This window comes from Colletes gigas, unplaced genomic scaffold (genome assembly GCF_013123115.1).
Source record: "Colletes gigas isolate AHSC1104 unplaced genomic scaffold, ASM1312311v1 Colletes_gigas_Sc00011, whole genome shotgun sequence".
Lineage (NCBI taxonomy): Eukaryota > Metazoa > Arthropoda > Insecta > Hymenoptera > Colletidae > Colletes > Colletes gigas.
This window is the reverse complement of record NW_025106640.1, coordinates 4,102,249-4,117,953: the sequence shown is the minus strand read 5'-3', so window position 1 is coordinate 4,117,953 and position 15,705 is coordinate 4,102,249. Positions and strand designations below refer to the sequence as shown.

General features: G+C 42.6%; 1 protein-coding gene across 4 annotated transcripts in view; it reads left to right on the top strand.

Annotated features, from left to right (window-relative positions):
- LOC122398596 (ras-related protein Rab-37-like) overlaps nucleotides 1–15,705 on the top strand; it is a 100,394-nt gene that overhangs the window by 65,708 nt on the left and 18,981 nt on the right. The window contains exon 1 of one of the 4 annotated variants that reach the window (XM_043398640.1): nucleotides 6,325–6,666. The exons of 2 other annotated variants lie outside the window; for them this stretch is intronic. The gene's annotated coding sequence lies outside the window, so the exon portion shown is untranslated. Of the gene's footprint in view, nucleotides 1–6,324; nucleotides 6,667–7,686; nucleotides 7,911–15,705 lie in introns of those variants that run through there. One more of the 4 variants, XM_043398639.1, reaches the window with a different exon arrangement.

Genomic DNA, 15,705 nt, shown 5'->3' with positions numbered 1-15,705 from the left:
CGGGAGGCGCCACAGAAACGGGGTCGTCGTCTCTGGGGTGAAAACCGCACGCGTTCCCTCGCGGGGTGAATAGATCGATAAAAAGTCGAGGGTTGCGCTAACGATGTCTTCGGGAGATCGCGGGGGGCGATCTTTGGGAAACCATCTGTGTCAGCGAAAACCGAAGGATCTGGTTAAGTGGACACGTCCAAATTGTCCAGCGTAATCTCTCTCTAATGGAATTTGGCAAACGAGCGGATAGCAAATTTTCTAGTTTAGTAAAGTGTACCTGATTTCGTACACAAACGTTCGTTCGATGCAACTTATGTTTGTCAGAGAATTTTCTAATCGTTTGGAAATTCACGGGGAGAAGTTTCCGGAAGTGAATCGGAAATGTACCGAGCGTGTTCCAATCGGCTCGAATTAACCACGAGAAAGGTACTCCCACGACACGATGGCCTCCTATTCCCGTCTTATCAGATTTCAAAGATATGGAAACCGAGACACGACCTAAATTCCGCAGTGAATTCGGACGCTTCGCTAGGAGTGAAACAACAATGACTATATCCTTCTAACGAGATTGCACGCTCCGAATAAAGGCCTTTCACCCGAAACCGCCCCTCTTAAGTAACTGGATTCGGTTTACCGAGGCTTTTCATTCCGCAGGACCTATTAAAGCGTCTTCGATATTCGTGCTTAAAAGCTGCCTGTTTAATTTTCCTTCGATTTCAACCCCTTTGGAACACACAAAATATACAGAATGTTAGGAGCTACGTTAAGTCGGAGAAAAAATGAATAAATAAGAAATTTGTCATTACCTTTGCGTAAGGGTGTGCTTCTTGTTGAAAGACACGAATATCCGTGGCGATCTCGCTGACCCGGTTATGCAATTGCACCCCCGAACGTGATTACGCGCGTGCAATTAATTAATGACTATCCCGTCGAACCTCGCCTAGCTGTTAAATTATGACAATGCCGTGCATCTCGATGAACCGACGAAATTTCACCAGACCATCCCGTAACAATGGATTAGTCACGGAATCTGCACACGGGAAGTCATAACTCAAATATCTCGAGCGTTCCAGCCCAATCGATGCAACTCGAAAAAAGATGCGCCTATAGAAATTTTCGAGTACGCAAGCTTCTACTAAAATAGTTTATCGCTTTCGATGAAACGGCGAACGCGAAGCGTGATTGTCTTTTATCCGGATGGTAATCTACGGGGAAGGATTTAAAAATACTTGACCTTTTACCAAAGTAATTTACGCTTTCCGGTCGGTACTTTTCCCCCCGGTGAAATGGCAAACGCGAAACACAGCCGACGTATGGTAATCCAAACGGAAGAATATGAGAAACTGCCCTCCTATAGGGTAGAATTTGTGAATGCTTGATCGTTCGTTGAAATAATTTATCCTGTCGAGCTCTTCTCCAAACACAAAGGGTTCTCGCGAAGGACACGAATTCTCCGGGGGGGGGGGGGTGTAATTCAGTTTGCGGCGATAAATTGCCACCGTTCCTAATGAACCGAGAGGGTTACGATTCGAGTCGCTATAATTACCCCGTTGGCCACGAATTTTCGCGGGGTAAATTACCGCGGTCGAGCGAATTTTTCTCCCGATCGGAATTTAGCACCGAAGGCGGATGTTAATTCACTTTTATCTGCTTTGTACGTCGTTCCATCTTTGCGTGAAAAACCGGCCCGGCTAATTAACCTTTTCATACGTCGGGCTCGCTGTACCGGACAGACGGATTAACTTTAAAAAGTTTCTATTTTAAAAAGGATCATAACCGACGCTGACGTTAATTCTCGTTGCGTGGCTGTGCGGAACGCGCGTTCTCGTCTGCTTTTGTTCGGTCATTTTGCGTTTATTACCGACCGTGTAGCCAGCCTGAAATTTCATTTAGCCGTCCAAAAGATTCGACCGGTGTTTTTTTTACGATACAATATATTATTTAATATTCTTCGATAAAACCATGAAATTGCATTCGAATATGCTTTACAAATAATGAAAACACGGAAAATCCAGAATATTCATATTAATCGTGAAAATGATTCGTCGCCAACAGACTTAATGAATTTTCTATTTGTTTTTTAAAGATCTTATTGATTTGAAGAAGCATAATTGTTGCCTCTTTCGACTATTCGATCGCTAAATATGTTTGCTCGGTTTCATTTATGCCGTTTAATTCCATCCAGAAGGAATCGTTCTATTCCATACGCAATATCGCTCCGCTTCGAGCTGGCAATCCCAGAATCGTGAATCAATGGGCCAATAAATAAACCCGCATGATATCGTTCGTGCGGAAAGTGTCGTCGTGCGTTAACCGCGTCGACGTACGCCACAAATATCCCGACTAAACCGATTTAAACAATTAATAATTTCCCCATCCGAAGTTGCTTCGCGAAGGATTCTAAAATTCGTATTCCCCGCCGCGTTCGCGAGCAAAATTCGTCCAATTCTGATTGGCGTCTGCTTCGATATGCGCCAGGGATCAGATACATTCGGAATAAAAATCGCGAACCGACGAATCGAACACGATTTTCTCGGGCCAGTCGATCGGCTCGTTCGTCCCGACTTCTCCTTGGATTATCGCGAATTCCTCTCGACTTGGTCGTTTAAAATTCACCGTGCAGCCGCAGAAGGGAACCCGGGACGCAAGGAGAAAGTGAAACGAGCCTAAAGCGACTCGACGTATCGCGTATCCTCGCGAATCCCGCGCGATAGCTACGCCTCGGTGATTTTAATTCGTCGACGCCACGTACCGGGCTGTGAGAAAGCAACCTCGAAGAAACTATTGTACGAACCGGCGGTCTCTTGGCTCTTTTTCGGAACGTACGCGTCCCTAAGAAGCAAGAATTTCTGCGCCCCAGATTTATAGACCAAATTTTCGCCACGTTTGCTTCGACTCGTTGATCATCCGCTGACCCATATGCGAGTCAGGAGTTCTCTGAATAGAGAGCAAATATCATTTATAGAGACAGATGTTCAAAATTTCAAGAAAATCGGTAAACAAAAATTAAATTTTACTTTATTACACAGAGTAAAATTTTAAATTATTCTGGTCACGAATAGCCACTATAAGCAATGGAGGAATTAGATATCTAGAATTTTTTAATCATTTTGTTACTTTGTAGTAATAAATGAGTCCTCTCTGGGCTCGATTCGAAGCGGGAATCAGCATGTAGGAGCGTCGAAATAAAACGATGCGGAATATAATTAATATTTCTCGGTGTCACCTGCACTGGCTGTCGACCATTATCACATTGTATCGTGCACGTGCTTTATATTGACTTTCCGCGCCAGAAATAGTCACCGGCTGCTATTTTAGCGCGGAAATGTGCCATAAAGTCGTCATGTGCCACTGCCCTTCGCATCGTCAATTGCATACGAGCCATGGTATCATATTGACTCTGCACATTCTCCTTCTTTTCTCGGTCACGAGCTTTTTAATGTTTCATACTCGAACGCTGTTGCTTGTTCGGAAACGAGCATCGAACATCGTCGCACGAGTCCAACAATTAACCTGAGAAAAACTAGCGCCCCGTTTGGAGCATCGCCGGAAAAAAATTGTTTTCCTGGTATTCAAATTTATTCGAACATCGTGACATTTTTAACGTATGCGGCTGAAACCTTTTTTATTGCTCTTTTTACAATACGATAAGAAATCTTGCGTACACTCATTGACTTTCAATAGATAGATTAGATGTTAGACACGCTACGTGGCCATTAACTTTTGCTTCTTAGTTTTATGCTCGTTTATGATTGAGATTCTGGAATAAAGAAGACAACGTATATTTTGTTTAAATCAGTTATCGTATATTATTGGAAATATTGTAGTGCAAGCGTCTCGGTATTAGTACACTTAAAAATTGGTGTTTAATTGATTAAGAGTCCAAGAACCACCATCGATAATCGCGCAATAAAAGGAAAGTCTGCTGAATTTCGAAATAGCAATTTTTTACAACCTCAATCTCGTTTGATTGATCGATATTTGAGAGAACCTGTTGATGCTCCAACTCTCGCGCTAAATGGATTTGCCAACAGCGTTCGAAACGAATTCAAATAAAGGGGAAGTTAACTATAAAATTAATCGAGAATAACGTGAAACGCGTGAAACCGTACGGCCAGAACCCGGTGACCATTTCGAAAATATTTCGCGCTCGTGTATTCGATTGTTCCGGGTAGACGGGGCACCGGTATCGCCTTTTATTCCTCCATCAAAATCTCCCAACGAACCTCAATGAACGCTCGCGTTTCATTTCCAGCCACCGTGTATGTATGCGCCGTCGAATGCGTAACGTTTCGACGCGTATATTGCGTAAAACGCGAACGAGAAAGTCGTGAAATTCGGGCGTGTAAAGTGCTGCAACCTTTTACATAACTGATACTCGAGCAATCGCTGAATGGTACTGTAACATCGTCCTTTGCTCTTGCTGCTGAAAATTAGAGCACGCTCGTCGGACGGTTAGAATAAAATCTGCACATTATTATACGTCAAATTAAACGAAACGCGGTTCTTTCTCATGGATAAGCCCTGGAACCTAAAACCCTTTTTATTTAGATGTACAGAGACTTAAGAAGATATAGCGATCGTAACCTAGATCCGTCCAGCGGAGTAACGATCGAAACGAAGAATTTTCTGTTTCTAATTTGCATTATTCCATTACATGTCCTCAAAAAATAGTCCAAGTGTATACATTTCAAGTTCGCGTTAATGTGCTCTATAAAGTCTAAATAAATCCAAGGCAATTTGAAGGGAGCGTTAATCGATTCGATGATTTTATTTGAGCAAAGCTGAAAGTAATACTGTTTAGACAGTAAAGGAACGAGAAAATGTGAAATGAGCGTCAAACGCGCCGCTACAAAGGGAACACGAGGCTCGTGATTCGATACTATAGTTGTCGATGAAAGCAGATGTAAATACAAGAGAAACACGACAATGAGATCGTGTGTACTCGGGGAACGCTTATGCCAGCCTCCATCGTTTTCACGTCGACGTATAAACACGTTTAATGTTCCGTGTTACTTGCTCCGTTTCCCGCCGCGATTTCACGGATTACTCGAACAAGACGCGCACTGCAAGAAAACTGTGAACTCGATGGGTTTCCGTTCCAACGGCCACGACGATTGTTCCGAAGTAATTTAACAAGCAACATTTCGTGCGAGATTTCTCTATTTAGGAAACGTCTTCCCGGCATTTCTAACGCCGCGATCCTCCCGCGAAAGATAACAACTTTAATTGCGAAACGATAAACCGAAATAGAGTTCTCCGTTTTAGTATTTCGTTACTCCGCGAGAGTAGAACTCGTTAGTGGAATTTTATTTCTTGTTTGTCTCTCAAAGACGATTCGATAGAAATATATTATTAAGAACCAACAATATATAATTCTAGACACAGCATGTTAACATTTGAAAATAACAAAAAGAACGTACCTCGCGTATTTTAGAAACGTTTACGAAATTTTTTCTCAAACAATTTCAATGTTTAACGAGTGGAAAATAGTCAAGAAACGGAACATTTTGTAACGTATAAATCTCGTACACAAAGCTCGTTTGCTCGTGGTTGCACGTAGTCCGAAATGTGTAATTTAAACTAACTTTGTAGCTCTCGACATCCCTTTTTCGAACGCACTCGAAACGCGCCGACGAGCACAAATACGAGGAATTTTATTACTTTCTAGGGGAACTTTTAACTCACCCTCGATTACAGTGAGACAGTTTCTGTTCAACGCGAAGTGAAATCATTCAAATCATGGAAAATTCCAAGGGGGTGCGAGTTATTTAAAACTCGAGGTTCAATTTTCGACACCGATCCGCAGGTCGTTCGCGGTGGTCGCGTTTGCACCTTGAAATCATCTTCCCATTCGGCGAATCAAGTGCGTCGATTAGGCACATTGACAGCCACCCCCCCGGGGGCCGTGCGTCGGCCACTTTTGCCCCTCTATTACTTTTCCAAACAGCGTCGTCGAGGGACGCCGCCCTTTGTACCCCGAGCTCAGCGTATGAATTTTAATCGGAGGGTGGTCGCGAAATTGGCGATCCGCCTCGGGCGTAAATCGAAGTAGAAAAGAAAGGGGATGAAAGGTGGAGGGGGGAGGGGGGCAGCGAAGAGAGCAAAAGAGAGACGACGAGCAAAAGAAAAATAAAAAAAAAAAATACGTCGACGAGGCACGTCGGTTACGCGTTGTTCTGCGACCAACATATTTTCCAAGCCGATACGCTTTCCCTCACCCTTTTTGAAACGCGCACGCCACCCTATGCGCCACCCCTCTTCTCTTCCCGGCGGTTTCCCTTTCTCCTACGGCGTCCTACCTACTCGCTAGCCTCTGGAAATAGTCGTCACAAAACGATTCCCCGTGCTTCGTGTCCGTGCGATTATAAAACCGCGCTTCTTTTCGCGTCGCGGCCCGTTATCGAGACACGTGCTTCCGTCCGATAAGATATCAGTGAAAGAGTTCTCGATCCTAACGACAGCTTACGATCCTCGAGTTTGATCCTCATATTTTCGATCGACACCGGTGCATGGAATTTCGCCATCTTTCGGGGTTGTTCCATCGATCGTAAAACCTCTTAATTTTGGTATCAAACATTCGTGCGAATTTTTCGTACCGGTGACGTTACGGAAGAATTTTCTAACGAGTGAATTTCTAGCAGATTCGGAATAAATAAGACGGAGTGAGATCCAGTGAGTATGGTGGATAAATTAATACCGTTGAATTTGAAATATCAGAGGGACGTCTGAATATTCCTTTTTGTAATTGGGATTCTTTTCGATGTAGTATTTTATTAATATAAACGGTCTGAAAAGATGATTTAACGCGAGCTACTGTGTTATTATTCACTTTACGCCGGCATACTTCGGCGAAACAAATGTATCTGGTTAGTATACGTAAAAATGATTAACAGCTAAAAATAGCGATAACGTATAAAACAAGTTGTAATAACTGTATTTATGAACGCGACATGTTAAACACCCTGCGTTTCAGTAATTCTGGAGATGCGGGAATAGAGCCAATTTTATGGAAATACGAGTCAATTACTTTCGCAGGTAACGATTTATGCAACGGTAACCACCATAACAACATATAATGTGAATCAACGTGGATAATTGACTTCATAAATTCCTCATCGGAATATTAAATGTAACATTATGCAAACTACTTGTGGACCGATCGACGCGGTCGTATTAAAAATTTATGAGCCTATCGAAAAATATTGGATTTTCATATTTCCATGGCCACTAGATCACGATTGACCGAGAAGTGTACAATATTTTCGTGTCACGTGAAACTCTGATTGCTCGATTATTTGGAGACATAAATCAAAAGTTCTCGATCACGCCAATACGTACATATTGCAGGATCAACTCGATTTGGGACACCTAACAAGCAATATTCGATGATTTACCGCCCCCCCCGCGTCAAAGTTGGGCTCGACAAGAAATCCTGATCTGAAATTCCAAGTTCGTCAGTTTGACGTTGTTGTCTCTCACCTCTCTAACACGAGAATGATTAACCGTTGTGCAGCGTGCACTTGTGTGCAAACTGCATTTGGTGTAGCCTCGTTTCGTTAGCTGACTGCAAATAATCGCCAAGCCACTATGCGCTAATGCAGCTAACACGTGGCGACCCGCGCGAGGAAAAGCACTAAGATTGCCAGCGTGTCGATAGGCGTCAACGCGTTTCCGTTCGACAGTTCCAAAGACACTTGCACCTGTCATTCGACGCGACATAGTGTTTAGACGAGCTTTCGCGAAAAATTAGACGAGACCAGCTTTTGAATAATTAATTTTGTGAATTTTGTGAAAGAAGAGACAAATACAGCTTCGAGTTCGATCGAAGTGAATGGCAAATGTGTTTAGAAATAATTGTGCTCAAGATGAGATACACTAATAATGGGTTTCTACGTTGAAGTCATCCGCTCGACCAGGTAAATTACTCGATTACGAAAAAGGAACGATTTTTCTATCGATCGTTGAATATCTTCTGCGGGCAAACAAACGGTGTTCGTCTTCGAAAATCAATCGAGATGCACTTTGCCTGGAGTTTGATTAAAGCGTAATGGATTTCTCGAATGTGCTCGGCACGCTGGAAGTCATCCACTCGATTAGGTATTGTGTCTCTTACTGTACAATTGAACGCGATTAACGGCCACGAATAAACCCTCTTTACGAGCCTCCTAGAATCTGTAATAAAAGCTGTCTGTCTATCTTTTCTATCTCCTGACCCTTCGGCGATCGGGACGAAGCTCACTAATGTACCGTAAATGGAATCAGAACGGTTCCCACCCCTGACTGACTGCACCGAAGGGTGTTTACGTCATTAATGTCAAGCCCCGACCGCGCAGAGGCGTCGTTCGATATTATACAATTTATAATTAATCGAGGTCTTTCTAATTGTTACGTAACAACATCCGTTGAACTTCAAACACGATCCACGGGTAAATCAGATTTCATTTTTCCCCGTAGGAAAAGAGTTGTCGACTCCATTTAAGAAAGAACAGGTTCATCTAACAAAATTTTCATTTTGCCCACTTCTATGCACACTCTGCTTGCATATTCTGCTTTAACCGGATTAGATGTTCGTAATTAGTGGCCAGACTAATAGCTTACCCCTGCTTTATCCTGGCCGCAAGAGATTTGCTCCAGAATTCGTATCGATAAAGAGTCGATAACGGGTTCAGTGGTCCAAAAGCCTCGTCGGAATATTTGATTCAGGTTTTCGCGTCGAAGGGGTATTTACACCGTTAATTCCCGCCACGATTTCACCGCAGACACGTACACACGCCACGATATGGAGAAGGAAGTCCCTGCCCGAGTTCGCGATAATCGGCCTACGATAAAGAGCGACTCGACTTGAATTTATTGGGGCTCGCCGCGCACAGATAAACTTGGTGTTTATCTAGAGACGAGAAAAAGGGATAGGGTTCGCAGGAATACTAATCACGTGGAACGATTGCCAAGAGGGGCTCGGGATCTGGTGAATAATGCTCGAAGTTTCCGGGTCGCGAGTTGAACATTTCGATTTAAGTTCGCCGGCGTATTCTACGACCGATACGAGGGTGACTAAAATTCTCGAACGCGCGGGAAACCGAACGTAGCTAAAAATAATTAATGCATTTCAAGCGTCTCTACGACTTTGCATCCGTTCTGTTTCCGAATCCTCATCGAAACGTTCCCAAATAATTAATGATAACGCTCGGTAATTATAGAACCGGCATGTTATGATTGATACACGTTCGCGTTACTCTATAATTTGCAATATAATTCCTATGGATGGAATTCATCAATTACTTTCCGACTGTGGTTGTAATCTATACGCGCGACTATTGGACGATACCAACAGCTACGCAATTAATGGATATTCCTGCACGATATCGTTTGCCAATTACGGCCCGGGCTATTGTTTCGAATTAAACAGAAACTAAATACAAATGCATACGACTGCGTTTCCATTGGGCGAAGTCGTTGCTGTTGTATCGCCATCAGCGGTCCAGGACCTTGCTAATGCGATTAACGTCGCCGAGTGTTGCGTTGCAATCCATCAGCTTACAACCGTGCCATTCCCTTCTCACCCCCCGTTCAACGAAATGGCAACTTCGACGTTTCCACGTGGAAGCCTCGATCTTTTATAAAAATCGTTACAAAGTCCCCAGGGTTCGTTGTTAATATCAAAAAATAATTTGGAGCATCCCAAATAAATATTACAGCTTCCAAAATTTTTGTAAGTTAAACTTTAAGAAATATAAGTCACTAATAACCCATTCTAGTGGTTGACACGACTCTAAAGGATTATTTGATAAATTTACATGTGTTTTGCTGAATTTTTGCAAACAAAATAATACGCAGTATCATTGCGAGCCCCATAGAGATCCTCAGCTTGGTTTTTCACGATGATGGCGGATACCGGGTGCTTGGCACGTAAATGGCTGCATCAGCGTAGCGCAAACACTTGTTCAAACGCGACGCACGTGGAAGGATAATAAAAGCACGTGGCTGGCGTGTTATTGTACAGCCCGGTTATAACAACAATTTGTTTAACTGCTGAGGTAACGTCGCGTCGACGGTGCTTCGGGACGGAAAATTATGTTACAGTACCTGCGCTGGAAATTATGCATAGTTATTAACCTTCGACGAATTATAGACGCTCGGTGCAAAATATATCGACAGAGATTATTGCACAATGTCGTAAGTTTTAAAAATGAACTGAAAATTACCGGTCGTTGAATAATTAATTGAGAAAATTTCGAGAACCGAGCGCCGGGAGGCAAAACTGTTTCGTAACGCGAATTCGCGGAAAAATGAGGAGAACCGTTGAAACTTTATGCACGGCGCTGCTAAATACTGCACAATGGAATCGGATGTCTAACAATACTTCTCTCGACGTTGTTTCCCTCGAAAACCGTGGAACAAGGCGTTCGAAACGAGCCTCTAGCGCGCGCCGCGAAATATTATTCCAGCGAACAAAGTTGCCCTTTGCTTTTATGGCCAATTACTGCGTCGTATAAGGCATTTCAGCGCCGGAATAACTCTTCGCGTCTAACCGTCCATCAATCTTGCCCGTTACGCGGGACGTATTTTTCATCTTGTCGTGTCTATTGACAGCAAATAGCTTCTAAATTATTCGAGAAATTGGCAGACTTGCATCATCTTCCTGCGGAGGACGTTAAAATGTTTCCGAGACGATGGGAATATATAGCCTTTATAATTGCACGTTGGCGAAATACGTTGCCTCCAGCAACTTTTTATCTCGCGCTGAAAGACCGACCAACGAAGAAACTTCGAATGATACGAACACGGTGCGGAGTTTAAAGACGTAAAGTTCTTTCTTCGAGTTGCTTCGAACGGGCACGCGTAAACGGAAATACGTAACGTTAACAAAATGACTTCCTGCCGATAGAATCACGAGGTCTGATGTATTGTAAATTTGTTTTTTCTTTTGAGTGATTGCATTGGGATGATTGGGAGTCACTAATATTAGAATAAGAAATAACATAGCCTACAAATCGGAGAAACGTCTGTTACAAGAATGCCAGAATGAAATAAAAAAATTTCTTTGGTTAGTAATAACCGTAATTTGCTCGTGTTCAAAGGGAAGAACAGAGTATTTAATCTACACACGTAATTAAGAAATGTTAAAGAGAAACAAGTATGCATACGTGATAGGAATTACAATTCCACGTTTTTAATTCCCCTTTCGTATGATAACGCGTGTAATCTTATTCTGTTGCTATAGGAAAGCGGAATTAAAAACAAGGAATTATAACTCCTGCCATGCAGAGGAATATTTCCCCCTTTCATATTTCATAATTACGTGGGTAGAAGAAATATTTTTTATTTTCTTTCTTTTGGTCATGTTTAGTTCCTGTTGCCATTAGTACTGGAAAGTAGCAAGAAAATCTCTTTCGACCATAGTTCGCGAACCCAGGCACGCGTAACCGCTTTCCAGCGCAATTTTTCGATAACGAGCTACGTAACAGGTAGTCAATTAGCCGTCGCGACGCCCGCGCAGGACCAGAACTTTCGCCCGACGCAAACGAGGCCAAATTAACGCTACCTAACAAAGTCACATCCTTTTCTATAAAACAGTTCATTATCCCGTAAGCGTGCATTATTTTTCAACGAAAATCGAAAGTTTCAAATCATTCTGGAAAAATTATTTTCAGTTCCGGGGGTCGATCGCAATCATTTTTGGTGAATACACGTACTCCCGAAATCGTATTCGGTTTCAAGAAAAAAATTCGAGTAGGTGTCGAAATTAAAAAGTTTCAAATCGTTCCGAAAAAATTATTTTTAGTTCCGGGGGTCAATCACAATCATTTCCGGTGAATACACATACCCTCGAAATTCTACGTACTTTCGAGAAAAAAATTAATTACTGAAAACATAGTGCGTGTTCAGAAATGTTTCCCTGAAATTTTAATATAAAAAGAATTTACTTAGTGGGTTTAAAACTGTTGCAAGTTTTGACTACCAAAATTAAGAGAATGATCCGGAATTATCTTAATTTCGTCGTGTCTGCGTTAGAGAAACGATCGATCTAGGGATCGAGGAACATCGTGATTCGTTATCGTCGGCACGGTGACGCAATTAAGCCGTCTTCGTTCGACCTATTGTGCCTAGAACGGTTTTCGCCGTGGATCGCGACTCCGGGTGAACTTCTCGCGGTCCTCGCGGCGCGTTTCTCCGCTCGAGCGTGGCCGATCCGCGCGGCGGAAGCCGCAGACCGGGGTCTCGTTTAATTGACAGTCCGCCGATCGGAGGCTTTTAACATCGGGGCCCTCTCGTCGGTCTTAACGAGTTTTTCCCATTCTGCCCGCTCGCGGGGAACGACTTTGCTTCCTTTCTCACGGTTCGACGCCGCTCGACCGACGAAATGGCACCGCGAGCGCTCCCTGTTCTCTCAATCTGTCGCGAACGACAAACGCTGCTCGCGTATACAGAGAAACTTGCCCACCGTACAGTAGAAATCCATTTATCTCGACTGCATTTATCTAAACCCCGGCTCCGTTTATTCGCGCTCCGTTCGGACGAACTTCATTTTTTCACCATTACGTTCGAACTCTGTTCATCCGAATTCTACTTACGTGTACTCGCGCAGGAATTTGTGTCGGTATTATTTTTAATATTTTATATTTGAATAGTAAAATAGTTAAATGAATTTTAAAAATTTGAAATCGTTTTTAACAAAACTTCATAGTTGCACAGAGAACACGTACGTCCAATTGTTTACGAGAGATTACGCAACGAATATCACGTTTCGCTCGTTGGCACGTGGAGTCAACCATTCGTTTTTTCCTATTTTCCGTCATCCTGACAGTTTCTCTCCTCTCCAACCCCTCAATCTGCTCTCTTTATTCCTCGTTTGGAACAGAGTGGAAGCACGATTCGCCACCGGTTTGCATTTGTGTGTTCACGCTCTCTCCCTTCATCCACGAAGTGTGTAGGCCGTATTACGAGCATCCTGTCGGTTTACGATTATGGTTAAATCGTAAGATCTTGTAGCTCCGGGTCGTGTACCCCCTAGGTGTACATTAAGGCCGCAGATAAAGCGTTAATTCGGAAAAAAATACGTGTATCGGGTTATTTGGAAATCGGATAACTATCGTTGATGGATAAATTCATGGTGAACGTCTATAAAATAACGATGGGATCATAACGTCCAATAAAATGGTGATGTTTGCTAGCGAAACGTTGTCTCGAGACCGGGAACTAAGGTGGAAAAAGTAGAACTTGTTGCACCCTCGCGGAAGGGCAGTTCATAATATTAAGATCTACCGTTTCTTTAGAGGATACAAAATTAAATTTTATTAGTAAAATCATTCCGTTTATGGCGTAATAATCATTAGATATAATAACATCAACGTTTCATATAAATTGCAATACCAAGATTTATCAATGAAAATAAAAGCTTCGTCGGCTGTGTATAGTACCTGTTACAAAAGAACGCCTCTTTTGTTTGATGTCCTGTACGCTTACGTTACCAAAGCATTCCAGCTTGTTTACCAATAAATAAAGAAATCTTACTGCAATCTATATACTTCCGTGTCAGGTTATTTATCTACCCGTACAGTCAGTTTCAAGAGTCTACGTGTTATAAATTATTTTATAGGTAGTTTGTCAGGCAGTATAAGAAATATTCTCAGAAAATGACAATTTTAAGTCGAAGTTAAAATTAATTGCGCGACGGTGTATTGTATCGAGATTTCTTTTTCATCGTCGTCGATGTTACGAGACACCCTATCGATATTTATGATTACGGGCTCACAGGTGTCTAAGCAGGCGTGTTGCTTGAACTTTCGCACCCTCGAGGCTCACGAGTGCATTCACATCGCAGGCTTAACGATCCCATCGATCTCGATATCCTCGAGGAGACTGAGCATCGGTTCCACAACCGATCGAAATTATAATTATAGACGCGTGGCCTCAAATTGAAAATTAATTTCAACGTAGGCCGTAAAAATCTGATCGTTTCTAAGAATCGTAAACGAAACTAACGGTTTAGTTCGTAGAATCTTACCGTTGTGTCCATTAGCATACCGGGACGAAGCGACAAAATGTTTGCTACAACACTTATTAAATTACCTTTTTAGATAATGGAATTGCAAGAAAGTATCGTTGGATAACAGAGATTGTTGCATCTTCGCTCAGAGTAGATTCGTAGCTCAATTAGTACGCGTGTACGCGATTACTTCTAATTAAATCGTTGCATAAGGTTAACGCGAGTCAGAGGCGACGAGTGCCAAATCGTCGTTTTGCTTTATGATTTATAAACGCATAATTAGAGGCATCCGTTGCTCGCGCGATTGAAACCGCTGAGAAACTGTTCCTTCTGGATTCCATTAGCACCGGTGGCACTCGAGCCGTAACATAGGAAGACGGAATAATTCGTAGAAATAACGTTCTCCGGTCGTGCGTATAATGTATGCCATAAATTACCAGCGGGACAAAGTTTCGATTAGAAATTGCTTCTACCGCTCCACATGTTTTTCGTGTTCCTGCGTCAGTAGAACAACGGTTCGACAAGCTACTTATGGATCTCAGACTGTTCGTTTCTCGTCGTATTAGCATAATGTAACGGAATCCCTGAATATTCATCGGGCAACAGCCGCCTGGTGGATTTCGCGACGCGTGAGACGAAGATTGCGCGATAGAGTGCTCGAAGCCCGCTTTGAACCAGAGATGGGCGAACTTCTTATCTGGATAACAATTTCGTGCAACGTATAAGAGATAAACAACAGATGGCCGTTGAATAAAAATTAAAAATTTCAGTCACGGAATACACTGTCCCGCGACGAGCAAATAAAATGTGAGATCTTTCTACATAATCATTAGGATCTCTGGTTTTAATTTCCTGCCTATTATGCGGCGCATTTACGGCACGGGGACCAAATGTAGTGGCAATCTGCTAATGCAGACACCTGTATCGCTCCAGAGTTTCGCGATGCCACAGGTTATTGCGTTATCTCATTACGCGGTGATGTCGACGATAGATACGTTGGCCACGTGCTCTTCAGCTACGAATATTGAACGAAAATAAGAAACAACTCGCCATTGTTCGAATAAAAATTTTCTCATATTTTTCGAACAATGGCTGTGACGTTTATGTTCTTCGGAATATTAACGCGCAGTTTGTACGAATTATTTGGACAGGTTAGATCGGGAATAGAATTATTTCGAAGATATCTCGTATGCTATCGTCCTTGTCGCGGACTGTAACTGTCGCGTTATCAGTGAAAATATGCTCGAACGAGTCGCTACTGTTTCGCGGCGAGAGATAATCTATATGGTGTGCAAAAAGTGCAGCAAGAGCGATCGAAAGACGGTGGAAAGTACGACGAGGATGAGGTCCGGACAAAGAATGAGGGCCCGAGGATTACAAAAAGTCTACGAGAACCAGTCCTTCTCGAGTCCGGGAGAACCCAGTTAATGTCCGTATTAACAATGATTTACTGCGATAATTATGTTATGCGAGGGGCAATCGAACACCCCACGAAATGGAAATTTAACAATCCTCGTTCCAATAACTTAAACAGGAGCGCTTTTAACGTGCTAATAACGATATCTTTCGATTTTTAGCCGCCACGGAAATTGAATATTTATTCGTTTATTTATTGAATTTAAAGCGAGGGGGTTTCATGGTGCTTTTAGTATGTATGTTTCTTAAATATTCCTGAATGATAATTATTGGAGTTTAGCTTCGCAAATCAGGGCAGCATCGAATAG